Genomic DNA, 15,923 nt, shown 5'->3' with positions numbered 1-15,923 from the left:
ACTCTCTGACATCACTGTCACTCTCTGACACTCTCTCACACTGTCTGACACTCTCTGACACTCTGTGAAACTCTCTATCACTCTCTGACACTCTCTATCACTCTCTGATACACTCTGACACTCTCTATCACTCTCTGACACTCTCTGACATTCTCAGACACTCTCGGACACTCACTATCACTCTCTGACACTCTCGGACACTCAATAAAATTCTCTGACACTCTCTATCACTCTCTGCACTCTCTGACACTCTCATACACTCTCATACACTCACTATCACTCTCTGACACTCTCTGACACTCTCTGACACTATCACTCTCTGATACTCTCTGACTCTCACTATCACTCTCTGACAGTCTCTGTCACTCGCTGACACTCTCTGTCACTCATTATCACTCTCTGACAGTCTCGATAACTCTCTGACACTCTGTATCACTCTCTGAAACTCTCTATCTCTCTCTGACACTCTCTGACTCTCCCTGACACTCTCTGACACTCTCTGACACTCACGGACACTCACTATCACTCTCTGATACTCTCTGACACTCACTATCACTCTCTGACACTCTCTATCAATCTCTGACACTCTCTGACACTCACTATCACTCTCTGACACTCTCTATCTCTCTCTGACACTCTCTGTCCCTCTCTAACACTCTCTGAAACTCTCTGACACTCTCAGACATTCTCATACACTCACTATCACACTCTGACAACCTCTGACACTCTCTGACACTCTCTGACACTCACTATCACTCTCTGACACTCTCTACCACTCTCAGACACTCTCTATCACTCTCTATCACTCTCAGACACTCTCAGACACTCACTATCACTCTCTGACACTCACTATCACTCTCTGACAATCTCGGACACTCTCTGAAACTCTCTATCTCTCTCTGACACTCTCTATCACTCCCTGACACTCTCTGACACTCTCTATCTCTCTCTGACACTCTCTGACATTCTCAGACACTCTCAGACACTCACTATCACTCTCTGATACTGTCTGACACTCACTATCACTCTCTGATACTCTCTGACACTCTCTATCACTCTCTGACACGCACTATCACTCTCTGACACTCACAATCACTCTCTGACACACTCTGACACTCTCAGACACTTAGTGTCACTCTCTGACTCTCTCTGACACTCTCCATCACTCTCTGACACGCACTATCACTCTCTGACACTCACTGTCACTCTCTGACACTCTCTGACAATCTCAGACAATCACTATCAATCTCTGACACTCTCTGACACACTCTTTCTCTCTCTATCACACTCTGACACTCTCTGACACTCACTATCACTCTCTGACACTCCCTATCGCTCTCTGACACTCTCTGACACTCTCTAACACACACTAACACTCTCTGACACTCTCTGACAATCTCTGACACTCTCACTATCACTCTCTGACACTCTCTGACACTCTCTGACACTCTCTGACACTCTCTATCACTCTGTGACACTCTCTATTACTCTCTGACACTCTCTATTACTCTCTGACACTCACTATCACTCTCTGATACTCTCTGACACTCAATATCACTCTCTGACACTCTCTATCACTCTCTGACACTCTCTGACACTCTCTTGCACTCACTATCACTCTCTGACACTCTCCATCACTCTCTGACACTCTCTATCACTCTCTGACACTCTCAGACACTCACTATCACTCTCTGACTCTCTCTCACACTCTCTGAAACTCTCTATCACTCTCTGACACTCTCTGACACTCTCTATCACTCTCTGACACTCACTATCACTCTCTGACACTTTCTCACACTCTCTGAGATTCTCTGAAACTCTCTGTCTGTCTCTGAAACTCTCTATCACTCTCTGACACTCTCTGACACACGCTGACACTCTCTGACTCTCCCTGACACTCTCTGACACTTTCGGAGACTCACTATCACTCTCTGATACTCTCTGACACTCACTATCACTCTCTGATAATCTCTAACAATCTCTGACACGCTCTGACACTCTCTGACACTCGCTATCACTCCCTGACACTCTCTATCTCTCTCTGACACTCTCTGTCCCTCTCTAACTCTCTCTGACACTCTCTGACACTCTCAGACATTCTCATACACTCATTATCACTCTCTGATACTCTCTGACACACACTATCACTCTCTGATACTCTCTATCAATCTCTGACACTCCCTATCACTCTCTATCACTCTCAGACACTCCCAGACACTCACTGTCACTCTCTGACACTCACTGTCACTCTCTGACACTCTCTCACACTGTCTGACACTCTCTCACACTCTCTGACACTCTCTGAAACTCTCTATCACTCTCTGACACTCTCTGAAACTCTCTATCACTCTCTATCAATCTCTGACACTCTCTATCACTCTCTATCACTCTCAGACACTCTCAGACACTCAGTGTCACTCTCTGACACTCACTGTCACTCTCTGACACTCTCTGACACTGTCTGACACTCTCTGACACTCTCTGAAACTCTCTATCACTCTCTGACACTCTCTATCACTCTCTGATACACTCTAACACTCTCTCACTCTCTGACACACTCTGACACTCTCAGACACTCAGTGTCACTCTCTGACTTTCTCTGACACTCTCTATCACTCTCTATCACTCTCTGACACACTCGGAAACTCTCAGATACTCAGTGTCACACTCTGACACTCTCTGACACTCTCAGACAATCACTATCACTCTCTGACACTCTTTGACACACTCTATCACTCTCTATCACTCTCTGACACACTCTGACACTCAGAGACACTCACTGTCACTCTCAGACACTCTCTGACACTCTCTATCACTCTCTGACACTTTCTATCACTCTCTGACACTCTCTATCAATTTCTGACATACTCTGACACTCTCTGACACTCTCGGACACTCACTATCACTCTCTGACACTCACTATCACTCTCTGACACTCTCTGACACTCTCTAACACTCTCTAACACTCACTGACACTCTCTGACACTCTCACTATCACTCTCTGACGCTCTCTGACACTCTCTGACACTCACTATCACTCTCAGACACTCACTATCACTCCCTGATACTCTCTGACACTCACTATCACTCTCTGACACTCTCTATCTATGTCTGACACTCTCTGACACTCACTACCACCCTCTGACAGTCTCTATCACTCTCAGACACTCTCTATCACTCTCAGACACTCACTATCACTCTCTGACACTCTCTATCACTCTCTGACACTCTCTGACACTCGCTGGCACTCACTATCACTCTCTGACACTCTCTATCACTCTCTGACACTCTCAGACACTCTCTAATACTCTCTGACACTCTCTGACACTCTCTGACACTCTCTGACACTCTCTATCACTCTCAGACATTCTCAGACACTCACTATCACTCTCTGATACTCTCTGACGCTCACGATCACTCTCTGATACTCTCTGACACTCAATATCACTCTCTGACACTCTCTATCACTCTCTGACACTCTCTGACACTCGCTGGCACTCACTATCACTCTCTGACACTCTCTATCACTCTCTGACACTCTCTAACACTCTCTGACACTCTCAGACACTCACTATCACTCGCTGACACTCTCTCACACTCTCTGAGACTCTCTATCACTCTCTGACACTCTCTATCACTCTCAGACTCTCTCAGACACTCACTATCACTCTCTGACACTCTCTATCTCTCTCTGACACTCTCAGATACTCACTATCACTCTCTGACACTCACTATCACTCTCTGACACTCTCTCACACTCTCTGACACTCGCTGAAACTCTCTGCCTCTCTCTGAAATTCTCTATCCCTCTCTGACACTCTCTGACACTCTCTGACACTCACTATCACTCTGTGACACTCTCTATCACTCTCTGACACTCAGTATCACTTTCTGACACACTCTATCACTCTCTGAGACTCTCTGTCACTCTCTGACACTCTGAGACAATCACTATCACTCTCTGACACTCTCTGACAGTCTCCATTACTCTCTATCACTCTCTGACACTCTCTCATACTCTCAGACACTCACAGACACTCACTATCACTCTCTGACACACTCTGTCACTCTCTGACACTCTCTGACACTCACTGACACTCTCTGACACACTCTGACACTCTCTCACACTCTCTATCACTCTCTATCACACTCTGACACTCTCTGACACTCTCTGACACTCTCAGACACTCACTATCACTCTGACACTCTGTGACACTCTCTGACACTCTCTGATACTCTCTGACACTCACTGTCACTCTCTGACACTCTCTGACACTCACTAACACTCTCTGACACTCTGTATCACTCTCTGACACTCTCTATCACTCTCTGACACTCTCAGACACTTACTATCACTCTCTGACTCTCTCAATCACTCTCTGACACTCTCAGACACTCACTATCACTCTCTGATACTCTCTGACGCTCACGATCACTCTCTGATACTCTCTGACACTCAATATCACTCTCTGACACTCTCTATCACTCTCTGACACTCTCTGACACTCTCTGACACTCGCTGGCACTCACTTTCACTCTCTGACACTCTCTATCACTCTCTGACACTCTCTAACACTCTCTGACACTCTCAGACACTCACTATCACTCGCTGACACTCTCTCACACTCTCTGAGACTCTCTATTACTCTCTGACACTCTCTATCACTCTCAGACTCTCTCAGACACTCACTATCACTCTCTGACACTCTCTATCTCTCTCTGACACTCTCAGATACTCACTATCACTCTCTGACACTCACTATCACTCTCTGACACTCTCTCACACTCTCTGACACTCGCTGAAACTCTCTGCCTCTCTCTGAAATTCTCTATCCCTCTCTGACACTCTCTGACACTCTCTGACACTCACTATCACTCTGTGACACTCTCTATCACTCTCTGACACTCAGTATCACTTTCTGACACACTCTATCACTCTCTGAGACTCTCTATCACTCTCTGACACTCTGAGACAATCACTATCACTCTCTGACACTCTCTGACAGTCTCCGTTACTCTCTATCACTCTCTGACACTCTCTCATACTCTCAGACACTCACAGACACTCACTATCACTCTCTGACACACTCTATCACTCTCTGACACTCTCTGACACTCACTGACACTCTCTGACACACTCTGACACTCTCTGACACTCTCTATCACTCTCTATCACACTCTGACACTCTCTGACACTCTCTGACACTCTCAGACACTCACTATCACTCTGACACTCTGTGACACTCTCTGACTCTCTCTGATACTCTCTGACACTCACTGTCACTCTCTGACACTCCCTGACACTCACTATCACTCTCTGACACTCTGTATCACTCTCTGACACTCTCTATCACTCTCTGACACTCTCAGACACTTAATATCACTCTCTGACTCTCTCAATCACTCTCTGACACTCTCAGACAATCACTATCACTCTCTGACACTCTCTGACACTCTCTATCACTCTCTGTCACTCTCTGACACTCTCTGACACTCTCAGACAATCACTATCACTCTCTGACACTCTCTGACACTCACTATCACTCTCGGACACTCTCTGACACTCTCTGACACTCACTGTCACTCTCTGACACTCACTGTCACCCTCTGACACACTCCGACACTCAATATCACACTCTGATACACTCTGACACTCTCTGACACTCTCTGACACTCTCTAGCAGTCTCTGTCACTCTCTGACACTCTCTGACACTCTCTGTCACTCTCTGAAACTCTCTGACACTCACTATCACTCTCTGACACTCTCTGACACTCTCTATCACTCTCTGACACTCTCTATCACTCTCTGACACTCTCTGACATTCTCAGATACTCTCGGACACTCACTATCACTCTCTGACACTCTCTATCACTCTCTGACACTATCACTCTCTGATACTCTCTGACTCTCACTCTCAATCTCTGACAGTCTCTGTCACTCGCTGACACTCTCTTTCACTAATTATCACTCTCTGACAGTCTCGATAACTCTCTGGCACTCTATATCACTCTCTGAAACTCTCTATCACTCTCTGACACTCTCTGACACTCTCTGACTCTCCCTGACACTCTCTGACACTCTCTGACACTCACGGACACTCACTATCACTCTCTGATACTCTCTGACACTCACTATCACTCTCTGACACTCTCTATCAATCTCTGACACTCTCTGACACTCACTATCACTCTCTGACACTCTCTATCTCTCTCTGACACTTTCTGTCCCTCTCTAACACTCTCTGACACTCTCTGACACTCTCAGATATTCTCATACACTCACTATCACTCTCTGACAACCTCTGACAACCTCTGACACTCTCTGACACTCTCAGACACTCTCAGACACTCACTATCACTCTCTGATACTCTCTGATACACACTATCTCTCTCTGATAATCTCTATCAATCTCTGACACTCTCTGACACTCATTATCACTCTCTGACACTCTCTATCACTCTCAGACACTCTCTATCACTCTCAGACACTCTCAGACACTCACTATCACTCTCTGACACTCACTATCACTCTCTGACACTCTCTCACACTCTCTGACACTCTCTGAAACTCTGTATCTCTCTCTGCCACTCTCTATCACACTCTGACACTCTCTGACACTCTCTATCACTCTCTGACACTCTCTGACACTCTCAGACACTCTCAGACACTCACTATTACTCTCTGATACTGTCTGACACTCACTATCACTCTCTGATACTCTCTGACACTCTCTATCAATCTCTGACACGCACTATCACTCTCTGACACTCTCTGACACTCACAATCACTCTCTGACACACCCTGACACTCTCAGACACTCAGTGTCCCTCTCTGAATCTCTCTGACACTCTCTATCACTCTCTATCACTCTCTGACACACTCTGACACACTCTGACACACTCTATCACTCTCTATCACACTCTGACACACTCTGACACTCAGACACTCACTGTCACTCTCTGACACTCTCTGACACTCACTATCACTCTCTGACACTCCCGATCACTCTCTGATACTCTCTGACACTCACAATCACTCTCTGACACACTCTTTCACTCTCAGACACTCACTGTCTCTCTCTGACACTCTCTGACAATCTCAGACAATCACTATCACTCTCTGACACTCTCTGACACACTCTATCTCTCTCTATCACACTCTGACACACTCTGACACTCAGAGACACACTGTCACTCTCTGACACTCTCTGACACTCACTATCACCCTCTGACACTCCCTATCACTCTCTGACACTCTCTGACACTCTCAAACACACACTAACACTCTCTGACACTCTCTGACACTCTCTGACACTCTCACTATCACTCTCTGACGCTCTCTGACACCTCTGACACTCTCTATCACTCTCTGACACTCTCTATTACTCTCTGACACTCACTATCACTCTCAGACACTCACTATCACTCTCTGACACTCTCTGACACTCTCTGACACTCTCTGGCACTAACTATCACTCTCTGACACTCTCTATCACTCTCTGACACTCTCTATCACTCTCTGACACTCACAGACACTCACTATCACTCTCTGATACTCTCTATCACTCTCAGACACTCTCAGACACTCACTATCACTCTCTGACACTCTCTATCTCTCTCAGACACTCTCAGACACTCACTATCACTCTCTGACACTCTCTATCTCTCTCTGACACTCTCTGACACTCACTATCTCTCTCTGACACTCACTATCTCTCTCTGACACACTCTATCACTCTCAGACACTCTCTATCACTCTCAGATACTCACTATCACTCTCCAACAGTCTCTCACACTCTCTGACACTCTCTGAAACTCTCTATCTCTCTCTGAAACTCTCTATCACTCTCTGACTCTCTCTGGCACTCTCAGACACTCTCTAACACTCACTATCACTCTCTGATACTCTCTGACACTCACTATCACTCCCTGATACTCTCTGACACTCACTATCACTCTCTGACACTCTCTATCACTCTCTGACACTCTCTGACACTCACTATCACTCTCTGACCCTCTCTGACACTCACTATCACTGTCTGACACTCTCTATCACTCTCTTACACTCTCAGACACTTACTATCACTCTCAGACACTCTCTATCACTCTCTGACACTCTCAGACAATCACTATCACTCTCTGACACTCTCTGACACTCTCTATCACTATCTGACACTCTCTGATACTCTCAGACACTCACAGACACTCACTATCACTCTCTGACACTCTCTGACTCTCTCTGACACTCTCTGACACTCTCTGACACTCATGGACACTCACTATCACTCTCTGATACTCTCTGACACTCACTATCACTCTCTGACACTCTCTATCAATCTCTGACACTCTCTGACTCTCACTATCACTCTCTGACACTCTCTATCTCTCTCTGACACCCTCTGTCCCTCTCGAACACTCTCTGACACTCTCTGACACTCTCAGACATTCTCATACACTCACTATCACTCTCTGACAACCTCTGACAACCTCTGACACTCTCTGACACTCTCAGACACTCTCAGACACTCACTATCACTCTCTGATACTCTCTGATACACACTATCACTCTCTGATACTCTCTATCAATCTCTAACACTCTCTGACACTCACTATCAGTCTCTGACTCTCTCTCACACTCTCTGACACTCTCTGAAACTCTCTATCTCTCTCTGACACTCTCGATCACTCTCTGACACTCTCTGACACTCTCTATCACTCTCTGACACTCTCTGACACTCTCATACACTCTCAGACACTCACTATCACTCTCTGATACTCTCTGACACTCACTATCTCTCTCTGATACTCTCTGACACTCTCTAACACTCTCTGACACGCACTATCACTCTCTGACACTCTCTGACACTCACAATCACTCTCTGACACACTCTGACACTCTCAGACACTCAGTGTCACTCTCTGACTCTCTCTGACACTCTATATCAATCCCTGTCACTCTCTGACACAGTCTGACACACTCTATCACTCTCTATCACACTCTGACACTCTCTGACACTCAGAGACACTCACTGTCACTCTCTGACACTCTCTGACACTCACTATCACCGTCTGAAACTCCCTATCACTCTCTGATACTCTCTGACACTCACTATCACTCTCTGATACTCTCTGACACTCTCTATCACTCTCTGACACGCACTATCACTCTCTGACACTCTCTGACACTCACAATCACTCTCTGACACAGTCTGACACTCAGAGACACTCACTGTCACTCTCTGACACTCTCTGAAACTCTCTAACACTCTCTGACACTCTCTGACACTCTCACTATCACTCTCTGACAATTTCTGACACTCTCTGACACTCTCTATCACTCTCTGACACTATCTCTTACTCTCAGACACTCACTATCACTCTCTGATACTCTCTGACGCTCACTATCACTCTCTGACACTCTCTATCTATCTCTGACACTCTCTATCACTCTCAGACACTCTCAGACACTCACTATCACTCTCTGACACTCATTATCACTCTCTGACACTCTCTCACACTCTCTGACACTCTCTGACACTCTCAGACACTCACTATCACACTCTGATACTCTCTGACACTCACTATCACTCTCTGACACTCTCTATTACTCTCTGACACTCTCTGACACTCACTATCACTCTCTGACACTCACTATCACTGTCTGAGACTCTCTATCACTCTCTGACACTCTCAGACACTTACTATCACTCTCTGACACTCTCTATCACTCTTAGACACTCTCAGACAATCACTATCACTCTCTGACACTCTCTATCACTCTCTGACACTCTCTGATACTCTCAGTCACTCAGACACTCACTATCACTCTCTGACACTCTCTGACACTCACTGTCACTCTCTGACACTCTCTGACACTCTCTGATGCTCTCTGACACTCACGATCACTCTCTGACACACTCTGACACTCTCGACACTCTCGACACTCTCTGACACTCTCTGTCACTCTCTATCACTCTCTATCAATCTCTGACACACTCTGACACTCTCTGACACTGTTGGACACTCACTATCACTCTCTGACACTCTGTGAAACTCTCTAACACTCTCTGACACTCTCACTATCACTCTCTGACACTCTCTGACACTCTCTGACACTCTCTATCACTCTCTGACACTCTCTCTTACTCTCTGACACTCACTATCACTCTCAGACACTCACTATCACTCTCTGATACTCTCTGACACTCACTATCACTCTCTGACACTCTCTCTTACTCTCTGACACTCACTATCACTCTCAGACACTCACTATCACTCTCTGACACTCTCTATCACTCTCAGACACTCTCGATCACTCTCTGACACTCACATACTCTCACTATCACTCTCTGATACTCTCTATCACTCTCAGACACTCTCAGACACTCACTATAACTCTCTGACACTCTCTATCTCTCTCAGACACTCTCAGACACTCTCTATCTCTCTCTGACACTCTCTATCACTCTCTATCACTCTCTATCACTCTCTGACTATCTCTGACACTCACTATCTCTCTCTGACACACTCTATCACTCTCTGACACTCTCTATCACTCTCTGACACTCTCTGATACTCTCAGTCACTCAGACACTCACTATCACTCTCTGACACACTCTGACACTCACTGTCACTCTCTGACACTCTCTGACACTCTCTGATGCTCTCTGACACTCACGATCACTCTCTGACACACTCTGACACTCTCGACACTCTCTGACACTCTCTGTCACTCTCTATCACTCTCTATCAATCTCTGACACACTCTGACACTCTCTGACACTGTTGGACACTCACTATCACTCTCTGACACTCTGTGAAACTCTCTAACACTCTCTGACACTCTCTGACACTCTCACTATCACTCTCTGACACTCTCTGACACTCTCTGACACTCTCTATCACTCTCTGACACTCTCTCTTACTCTCTGACACTCACTATCACTCTCAGACACTCACTATCACTCTCTGATACTCTCTGACACTCACTATCACTCTCTGACACTCTCTCTTACTCTCTGACACTCACTATCACTCTCAGACACTCACTATCACTCTCTGACACTCTCTATCACTCTCAGACACACTCGATCACTCTCTGACACTCACATACTCTCACTATCACTCTCTGATACTCTCTATCACTCTCAGACACTCTCAGACACTCACTATAACTCTCTGACACTCTCTATCTCTCTCAGACACTCTCAGACACTCTCTATCTCTCTCTGACACTCTCTATCACTCTCTATCACTCTCTATCACTCTCTGACAATCTCTGACACTCACTATCTCTCTCTGACACACTCTATCACTCTCAGACACTCTCTATCACTCTCAGACACTCTCAGACACTCACTATCACTCTCTGACACTCACTATCACTCTCTAACACTCTCTCACACTCTCTGACACTCTCTGAAACTCTCTATCACTCTCTGACTCTCTCTGACACTCTCAGACACTCTCAGACACTCACTATCACTCTCTGATACTCTCTGACACTCACTATCACTCTCTGACACTCTCTATCACTCTCTGACACTCTCTGACACTCACTATCACTCTCTGACCCTCTCTGACACTCACTATCACTGTCTGACACTCTCTATCACTCTCTTACACTCTCAGACACTCACTATCACTCTCTGACACTCACTATCACTCTCTGACACTCTCTCAAACTCTCTCACACTCTCTGAAACTCTCTATCTCACTCTGACACTCTCTATCACTCTCTGACACTGTCTGACACTCTCAGTCACTCTCTGACACTCTCTGACACTTTCAGACACTCTCAGACACTCACTATCACTCTCTGATACTCTCTGACGCTCACTATCACTCTCTGATACTCTCTGACACTCAATATCACTCTCTGACACTCTCTATCACTCTCTGACACTCTCTGACACTCTCTGGCACTCACTATCACTCTCTGACACTCTCTATCACTCTCTGACCCACTCTATCACTCTCTGACACTCACAGACACTCACTATCACTCTCTGATACTCTCTATCACTCTCAGACACTCTCAGACACTCACTATCACTCACTGACACTCTCTATCTCTCTCAGACACTCTCAGACACTCACTATCACTCTCTGACACTCTCTATCTCTCTCTGACACTCTCTGACACTCACTATCTCTCTCTGACACTCACTATCTCTCTCTGACACACTCTATCACTCTCAGACACTCTCTATCACTCTCCGACACTCTCAGACACTCACGATCACTCTCTGACACTCACTATCACTCTCCAACACTCTCTCACACTCTCTGACACTCTCTGAAACTCTCTATCTCTCTCTGAAACTCTCTATCACTCTCTGACTCTCTCTGGCACTCTCAGACACTCACTATCACTCTCTGACACTCTCTATCACTCTCAGACACTCTCTATCACTCTCTGACACTCACATACACTCACTATCACTCTCTGATACTCTCTATCACTCTCAGACACTCTCAGACACTCACTATAACTCTCTGACACTCTCTATCTCTCTCAGACACTCTCAGACACTCTCTATCTCTCTCTGACACTCTCTATCACTCTCTATCACTCTCTGTTACTCTCTGACAATCTCTGACACTCACTATCTCTCTCTGACACACTCTATCACTCTCAGACACTCTCTATCACTCTCAGACACTCTCAGACACTCACTATCACTCTCTGACACTCACTATCACTCTCTAACACTCTCTCACACTCTCTGACACTCTCTGAAACTCTCTATCACTCTCTGACTCTCTCTGACACTCTCAGACACTCTCAGACACTCACTATCACTCTCTGATACTCTCTGACACTCACTATCACTCTCTGACACTCTCTATCACTCTCTGACACTCTCTGACACTCACTATCTCTCTCTGACCCTCTCTGACACTCACTATCACTGTCTGACACTCTCTATCACTCTCTTACACTCTCAGACACTCACTATCACTCTCTGACACTCTCTCACACTCTCTCACACTCTCTGAAACTCTCTATCCCTCTCTGACACTCTCTATCACTCTCTGACACTGTCTGACACTCTCAGTCACTCTCTGACACTCTCTGACACTTTCAGACACTCTCAGACACTCACTATCACTCTCTGATACTCTCTGACGCTCACTATCACTCTCTGATTCTCTCTGACACTCAATATCACTCTCTGACACTCTCTATCACTCTCTGACACTCTCTGACACTCTCTGGCACTCACTATCACTCTCTGACACTCTCTATCACTCTCTGACACACTCTATCACTCTCTGACACTCACAGACACTCACTATCACTCTCTGATACTCTCTATCACTCTCAGACACTCTCAGACACTCACTATCACTCTCTGACACTCTCTATCTCTCTCAGACACTCTCAGACACTCTCTATCTCACTCTGACACTCTCTATCACTCTCTGACACTGTCTGACACTCTCAGTCACTCTCTGACACTCTCTGACACTTTCAGACACTCTCAGACACTCACTATCACTCTCTGATACTCTCTGACGCTCACTATCACTCTCTGATACTCTCTGACACTCAATATCACTCTCTGACACTCTCTATCACTCTCTGACACTCTCTGACACTCTCTGGCACTCACTATCACTCTCTGACACTCTCTATCACTCTCTGACCCACTCTATCACTCTCTGACACTCACAGACACTCACTATCACTCTCTGATACTCTCTATCACTCTCAGACACTCTCAGACACTCACTATCACTCACTGACACTCTCTATCTCTCTCAGACACTCTCAGACACTCACTATCACTCTCTGACACTCTCTATCTCTCTCTGACACTCTCTGACACTCACTATCTCTCTCTGACACTCACTATCTCTCTCTGACACACTCTATCACTCTCAGACACTCTCTATCACTCTCCGACACTCTCAGACACTCACTATCACTCTCTGACACTCACTATCACTCTCCAACACTCTCTCACACTCTCTGACACTCTCTGAAACTCTCTATCTCTCTCTGAAACTCTCTATCACTCTCTGACTCTCTCTGGCACTCTCAGACACTCACTATCACTCTCTGACACTCTCTATCACTCTCAGACACTCTCTATCACTCTCTGACACTCACATACACTCACTATCACTCTCTGATACTCTCTATCACTCTCAGACACTCTCAGACACTCACTATAACTCTCTGACACTCTCTATCTCTCTCAGACACTCTCAGACACTCTCTATCTCTCTCTGACACTCTCTATCACTCTCTATCACTCTCTGTTACTCTCTGACAATCTCTGACACTCACTATCTCTCTCTGACACACTCTATCACTCTCAGACACTCTCTATCACTCTCAGACACTCTCAGACACTCACTATCACTCTCTGACACTCACTATCACTCTCTAACACTCTCTCACACTCTCTGACACTCTCTGAAACTCTCTATCACTCTCTGACTCTCTCTGACACTCTCAGACACTCTCAGACACTCACTATCACTCTCTGATACTCTCTGACACTCACTATCACTCTCTGACACTCTCTATCACTCTCTGACACTCTCTGACACTCACTATCTCTCTCTGACCCTCTCTGACACTCACTATCACTGTCTGACACTCTCTATCACTCTCTTACACTCTCAGACACTCACTATCACTCTCTGACACTCTCTCACACTCTCTCACACTCTCTGAAACTCTCTATCTCACTCTGACACTCTCTATCACTCTCTGACACTGTCTGACACTCTCAGTCACTCTCTGACACTCTCTGACACTTTCAGACACTCTCAGACACTCACTATCACTCTCTGATACTCTCTGACGCTCACTATCACTCTCTGATTCTCTCTGACACTCAATATCACTCTCTGACACTCTCTATCACTCTCTGACACTCTCTGACACTCTCTGGCACTCACTATCACTCTCTGACACTCTCTATCACTCTCTGACACACTCTATCACTCTCTGACACTCACAGACACTCACTATCACTCTCTGATACTCTCTATCACTCTCAGACACTCTCAGACACTCACTATCACTCTCTGACACTCTCTATCTCTCTCAGACACTCTCAGACACTCACTATCACTCTCAGACACTCTCTATCACTCTCCGACACTCTCAGACACTCACTATCACTCTCCAACACTCTCTCACACTCTCTGACACTCTCTGAAACTCTCTATCTCTCTCTGAAACTCTCTATCACTCTCTGACTCTCTCTGGCACTCTCAGACACTCTCAGACACTCACTATCACTCTCTGATACTCTCTGACACTCACTATCACTCCCTGATACTTTCTGACACTCACTATCACTCTCTGACACTCTCTATCACTCTCTGACACTCTCTGACACTCACTATCACTCTCTGACCCTCTCTGACACTCACTATCACTGTCTGACACTCTCTATCACTCTCTTACACTCTCAGACACTTACTAACACTCTCTGACACTCTCTATCACTCTCTGACACTCTCAGACAATCACTAAAACTCTCTGACACTCTCTGACACTCTCTATCACTCTCTGACACTCTCTGATACTCTCAGACACTCACAGACACTCACTATCACTCTCTGACACTCTCTGACTCTCTCTGACACTCTCTGACACTCTCTGACACTCATGGACACTCACTATCACTCTCTGATACTCTCTGAAACTCACTATCACTCTCTGACACTCTCTATCAATCTCTGACACTCTCTGACACTCACTATCACTCTCTGACACTCTCTATCTCTCTCTGACACCCTCTGTCCCTCTCGAACACTCTCTGACACTCTCTGACTCTCTCAGACATTCTCATACACTCACTATCACTCTCTGACAACCTCTGACAACCTCTGACACTCTCTGACACTGTCAGACACTCTCAGACACTCACTATCACTCTCCGATACTCTCTGA

Source organism: Heterodontus francisci, chromosome 45 (assembly GCF_036365525.1).
Source record: "Heterodontus francisci isolate sHetFra1 chromosome 45, sHetFra1.hap1, whole genome shotgun sequence".
NCBI lineage: Eukaryota > Metazoa > Chordata > Chondrichthyes > Heterodontiformes > Heterodontidae > Heterodontus > Heterodontus francisci.
Note: the sequence above shows the minus strand (reverse complement) of the source record.